The sequence below is a fragment of the Oryza sativa genome, chromosome 2 (assembly GCF_034140825.1).
Source record: "Oryza sativa Japonica Group chromosome 2, ASM3414082v1".
Lineage (NCBI taxonomy): Eukaryota > Viridiplantae > Streptophyta > Magnoliopsida > Poales > Poaceae > Oryza > Oryza sativa.
In genome coordinates this window covers 14892957-14899714 of record NC_089036.1, presented here as the reverse complement: position 1 = coordinate 14899714, position 6758 = coordinate 14892957, and the positions used below count along the sequence as shown (strand labels likewise).

Below are 6758 nucleotides of genomic sequence, written 5' to 3'. Positions count from 1 at the left end.
AAGGAGTGAAGCTCCTTTTATAGGGCAGTTATGACGTTTGTGAGAAGGGGAAATGTCCGAACTGCCCCGCAACCGTCATTAGGAGAGCATCTGGAGCGTCCACGCCAAACCCCAGGATCAACGGTGATCAGGGGGGTTCGGCTGAATCAGGGGGTTCGGCCAAACCTGGGCTAGGCCCTCTTGGCCTGGCCTTCAGCCTGTGGACTTCCTGAACTTTCCTCTGTGCATTTCTCGGAGTTTTGGGCTGATTCACTGATGTTTTGATGAAGTTCACAACCCATCCTTGTATGGATACATAATTCTCCCCACTTTAGTCTAGATTTTCTCCCAACATTGGGGTTTATCACCTGCATACAAATATAAACCAACACTCGTGGAATATGTGAGGTTAAGCACCTATCACTATGTTGGATGTTTTATTATCTGAACTTTATGCAGATGTTGGTGGTATAGAATCGGCATTTAACAGCCGCCAACAAAACCCCCCACACGTAGCTCTTTGCACGTCCCTGAGTAAAGGTTAGTGTAGAATGAATTTCTTCAGGATATGAATCAGGCATATAAATCATTATTTTGACTGAAAGGCATATAAATCATTCACAACCATACCTGTACCTGTGAACTTTATCAGTGGCTATGTTACCATCTTGAGTAATTGATAGATAGAACGATCTCGATTCCAGTCCTTCTTGCTTTTTTGTCAGACTCATGGGATTTTTATGAATTTTCGCAAACCATCTCTTTTCCTCATATTGACTTTTCTCTCTTATCTCTCAAGGATATATATTTTCTTTTTTTTTAATCCTCACCAAGGCAAAATGTACTAGAATTCACCCCTATTCTAAGGCTGATATGTGGAGCTCGGTAGGGATAAATCATGACATACCTACATCATATATATTGCAAAGCCAAAAATATGGACTCAAGAAGATCATCAGTCATACTCCTAGATCAAGGGTCTTTATTTGTGGTAGAAAATGAAAAAGTAAAATATTTTGTGGAATGGTGGAATAAAGAAATGATTCACTCCTTTTCCCCATACCTTCTCTCCATTTTGTTTTCTTGGCAGGAATATGGAAGGGGCATGGCTATATATATATATATATATATTTTTCCAACTTTGCTCACTATTTTGGGAGCAAGCTTTATTTTCCTTCTTTCTTTTTTTTCTCTTTTCTATAGCCATGCATTTCCCTCCTTTTCTCATTTTCTTTTTGCCAAGAACTTTTCTAGGAGAAGAAAGCATAGTCTAATATAGGAGTTTATTTGAATGGAATTTTTGTGGGAAGCCAACTTCCAGTGTAGAAGCTTAGCTTAATTATATATGGAAATGACCCCTTGATCATGAGAGTATGAAATATATCTAACATGAGTCACATAAATTTGACAAAGCTCAATATAATGTTAAGCAGTCATATGCATAATAAGATTTATCAAAGATACTCTTGCATATGGCCTTGGTAGGTATAGCATGAAGTCAATTGAAGGATTGAGCTTTTAACACAATTTTATTTTGAAAACAAATCCCCAATAGTCATAACAAGAGTTGCAAGAATTCCTTTCATCTTGAATCATCTCACATAAAGCAATCACTTAGATGCATAAGGGTCCCTAAACATAGATGGTTGTTCACAAGCACAAGTTCAGCTGAGAATCATGAATATACAAGATCAATCATATGAAGAATTTCATTAGTTGGAAATTTTATCTTTTACTTATGCTTGAACCAATTGTCTTCTGAATTTCTGCTCTAGTACTATACCATGGTGGAGATATACAGATAATAGACGTGCTTACCTGCTTACTAGTAAAAATTGAGGGGAATTGGGGCCAACACTGGTTCGGCCGAACCACTCTGGTGCCCAATCCCTCTGTAATTTCTGTAGTGTTCAATACCTTCCAGGTGTTCAGAGCTTCAACAATTTTTAGAGTATATGCACGTTAGAAGCTAGGATATCTCCCCCGCACTTATTCAAAACCTGAACTTTATTAAACAAAACAAAAACAAACTTTGGCAACCATTGGGGTTAACACCAATGAGCCACATTATTTATATCAAGTGCTTACATGATTGGAAAAATAAAAACCAAGCACCTACTACCATTTTATTTATGGGAAAGGAGACATCTAATTAGCATAATACTTATTCTCCTTCCCCATCTCTATAAATGCACGCTTGATCTTAGCGCACAATCCACGACTAAGGGTATCAAAATTATTCCTAAGTTCAGCAAGCTCTACCCCTAGTTCCGCATTTCGGTCCCTAAAGCTCAATGTTCTCCTTGCGGAACTTCTTCACTTCCGATGCTAGCTTATGAACCGAGGGCTCCGGCGACTTCATTTCTTGTTCTTGAAATTGGTCGGCCGCCCTTACAATTGGAGGGGGCGTCAAGTGACGCTTCACCTTCATAGGTGGAGGGATACGAGATTCTGCTGCCCCCTCCTTCTCCGTTGCTGTCAAAGGCCGGAGCAAACCCTTGCCATACCCACCGCTGGGAGTTCGCACTCCCATAATGCAAAACCGCTCCTCCTTTGGAGTGGATGGAGTAGCGGTGGGTGTGACATACTTGTGGAGCACCTCATCCCCTGCCTTGGTGAATGTTGGTATTTCTTAACGACATTACTAGAAATATAATTCCCAGCAATGGCACAGAAATACTCCTGGTATATTATGGTTACAGAGTTCATCCGCAAGCGCACGGATATACCATTGTAGCATTTCACTCGAGAGTATTCCAAGGGTATCGTATTTATTTTATCTCGTGGGAAGATCATGTAGAGAGAGCTTGACTAATACTTTATATATTACTTGTGATAATCATATGCTAAGCAGGGGTTAAGATAATCCAAGGGTAGAGTGACACACAAGCATTACTACTCATCCTCATAATAAATTATCTAAGCTAGGTGGAAAGAAAAGAGAAAGAAAATCTATTCCTATACTTCTAATATACATAGTATACATACATTCTAGTTAATTGACATACTAGCTAATACCTTCTATCCGATGCCCTCCTGGTACTTCGAGAAGCCACCCCTGACTGCCGAGTTCCTTACGACAGCCCGTCATGACCATACAACTAGGGCTAAATACGGAGGAATACCCTTCCCAAGAAATTAACTTAGGATTATATACCGGCACGGAGGAATACCCGTACTGAGCTTTTACCATGAGCGGCCCACCTCTCATCCGCAATATATAACCCCAAATAATGATACCTCGTAATCTAGACATCACGTCTAAACTACCAGATACTACTCTAATATCATCGTCATGACATAGAGTAATTGCATATGGAAACATTATACCCGCACCAAGCATCTCCAAGATAAGCTAGCCATATATTCAGTATAACATGAACATAATGTAAAGTAGGTACTCATATACTCGGAAAGTATTTCAATACCATAAATGTATATAGAAGAGTATTCTAATAAAAGTACAAAGCTTGCAAAAGAGGAAAGGAAAGCTGCTAGAGCCATACCCGAACTCTTCCGAAGGCTTCCGGACTCCTGATTTCTACTCTATTCCTATTCCACCAGCTAGATACTACTAAACTAAAGTTGAAAGAAATGATAAAGCTATTGATTGAGGTGTGTGAGTGAAGTGAGGATGAGAGCTCCTTTTATAGCCTCCCAATGAAAGTTGTGACAGTTGGAATGGTCGGTACTACCCTCCTACCGCCATTGGGAGCCATCTCAGCCGTCTAGGAGAACCCTGGATCAAACAAAGCTGCGGGAGGTTCGGCCGAACCTCGGGCCGGCCCAATCCAGCCCAAATTCGGCTGGCAGCCTTCTCCGTTATTCTTCTTGGCCCATTCATACATAAGTCTGGTTCTCGACATCGTCCGATTGATTTATCGTTTGAGTTGATGTTGATTCTCCTCCACTTTAGTGTCATTCCCTGCAAGAGGTTAGTATGCCTAATACTAGTGGAGGCTTATTATTCTAATACATTTATGCATTGCAAGCATCACTAGATCTTCTCTATTTTGGTAATATTGACGGTCGAAACTGATCGATACCGACCGTCAACAGTGAACAGGGTACCCACATAGTGCTCGGCGGGAGGCAGAGCGGCCTTCTGATCATCTTGAAAAAGGCGTCGCACCTTCAAAAGACCGAGCTCTCCCGTTGTCGGCTGCCGCGCAGGCGAATCCCCCCGGATTTTGGTCTTTGTGACGAGGGGAGAGGGATCGCGCTGCCGAACGGGGGTCCGAACTAGGCCGAGGGGGGTTCGGCCGAACCAGGGAGCTCGCCGATGGGCTCCAAATTTGCAGGGGAGCCCGTGCACTGTCGCAAGGGGCTGCGCCCACAGTGCATTTACCCCTTCCATCGTATAGTGTTTCACCGGGATCAATTGATTCGCCGGTGTCGGCTCTCAGTCGAGGTTGTATGTGGAGTTGAAGGAAGAGCCGATGAATGGGATCAAAGATTTGCCAGCCATTGGTGAATTGGAGGTGGTGAACCAAGGGATTTGAGATGAGATTGAGAGGAGACTTGCAAAGGTGGAAGAGAGGAGCAAGAACAGGTGCTCTAAGTTTAATCTGATCGATCTACCTCCGAAAGCGCATCACAACGGACTACAAATGAGCGGGGGAGACTACGATTCAAAATTGGGGTCGAACGGGTGAACTAGGAGGTTCGGCCGAACCCTGGTGGGTCCGGCAGGCCTCCAATTTTCTCCTAGGCCCACTAACTCCTAAGCTAAGCACAAAAATGACAACTTTACAGGGTTTCAAGCATGCATTAGATGAGATCATCATGGTTCATGATCGATTAATTCAATAACATCCACTTCTTCATCTAAAGTTTCATTTGGCTCAAGGAAAATTTTTCAGCATTGACTGTTTACCTTAAATATATTTCCTGAGTCGTTGCGGAGTGTGATTGCCCCGTGCGAAGAGGTGTCGATGACGTCGAACGGTCCTTCCCATTTACTGCGCAATTTTCTATGGCCGAAAAGCTTAACCCTGGAGTTGAACATTAGTACTTTGTCTCCTGGCTTGAATTTCTTAATTTTTATCCTTTTATCATGCCAGCACTTTGTCCTTTCTTTGTATATCTTTGCGTTGTGGTAAGCCTTCTCTCTCCACTCTTCAAGTTCAGCAATTTACATTTTTCTCCATTCTCCTGCTCCATAAAAGTCCATGTTCCAGTTCCTGATGGCCCAGTATGCTCTGTGCTCGAGTTCTACAGGTAGTCGGCAAGACTTCCCGTAGACTATGTGATAGCGGAACATTCCAATTGGTGTCTTGTATGCTGTCCGGTATGCCCACAGTGCGTCCGGCAATCTATCCTTCCATCTTGTTGCCATTTTGTTGACCGTCTTCTGCAGAATATTCTTGATCTGTTTGTTCAATATTTCTGCTTGACCGCAGGTCTGCGGATGGTAAGGAGTGGCCACATTGTGTTTGGCTCCCATCTCTCGTAAGAGGTGTCGGAAGGTTTTATCAATGAAGTGAGACCCTCCGTCACTTATGACCATCCTAGGGATACCAAACCTTGGGAAGATGATTTTTGTGAACATCCGCAGCGCTGCACGGCATAGCCTCAACCCACTTGGAGACATAGTCGACTGCCACCAGGATGTACTCGCAGTTACGGGACTTAAGGAAAGGTCCCATAAAGTCTATACCCCAAACATCAAATATCTCGACTTGCAAATTGTATGTAAGGTGCATTGCATCACGAGCAGTGATTCCTCCTTGCCTCTGGCAGCTTGTGCATCTTCTGACGAATTCTTTTGAGTCTTCGTACATTGTCGGCCAGAAGAAACCACTTTGCCAAAACTTGGCCTGGGTGTGGAATGCACCATAATGGCCACAATAGGGTGAGGCATGGCATCACTCTATGATCTTAAGTCCTTCATCAGTTGGCACACATCTTCGTAGTAAGTCATCGGAGCAGACCCGATATAAGTATGGCTCATCCCATATATGACAGCGACTTTCATACTTCAGCTTCCGTTGATTCTCTCCTGGTGGTATGTACTTGGATACCATGTAATTCACTATGTTGGCAAACCATGGGTTGGAGTCGCGAACCGTCATCAGCATATCATCTCTCAAGAAGTCATTTATCGGCTATTCATGCGTGTCAGTGATCTGCAGCCTAGACAAATGATCTGCTACGGAATTTTCTACTCCCTTTTTATCCTTAATCTTTAAGTCAAATTCTTGGAGCAGCAAAATCCATCTTAAGAGACGTGGTTTGGCATCTTTCTTAGTGAGCAGATATTTCAGAGCAGCATGATCAGTATAGACTATTACTTTAGCTCCCACTAAGTAAGATCTAAACTTATCAATAGCAAAAACAACCGCGAGCAGCTCTTTTTCAGTAGTCGCATAATTTAGCTGAGCTCCGGTTAGAGTTTTGCTAGCATAGCAGTTTGCATGATGCTTTTTATCCATGGTTTAGCCCAAGATCGCACCAACAGTGAAATCGTTTGCATAACACATGATCTCGAAGGGAATAGTCCAATTAGGAGGTTGATTGATTGGAGCAGAGACGAGTGCCTTTTTGAGGATTTTAAAAGATTTTAGGCACGCGTCATCAAACTCAAAGGGCGCATCTTGGCTAGTAGATCGGTCAGAGGTCGGGCGATTGTAGAAAAGTCCTTGATGAACTTTCTATAAAAGCTGGCGTGTCCCAAGAAACCGCGAAACCCCTTGATGTTCACAGGAGGAGGAAACTGATCTATTACATCGATTTTAGCCGGATCAACTTCGATTCCTCGTTCGGACACTCGATGACCA

General features: G+C 43.0%; 1 pseudogene; it reads right to left on the bottom strand.

Moving 5' to 3' along the window:
• Positions 1-2263: 2263 nt before the first annotated feature.
• On the bottom strand, positions 2264-5572 carry LOC112937902 (uncharacterized; annotated as a pseudogene).
• Positions 5573-6758: the final 1186 nt, after the last annotated feature.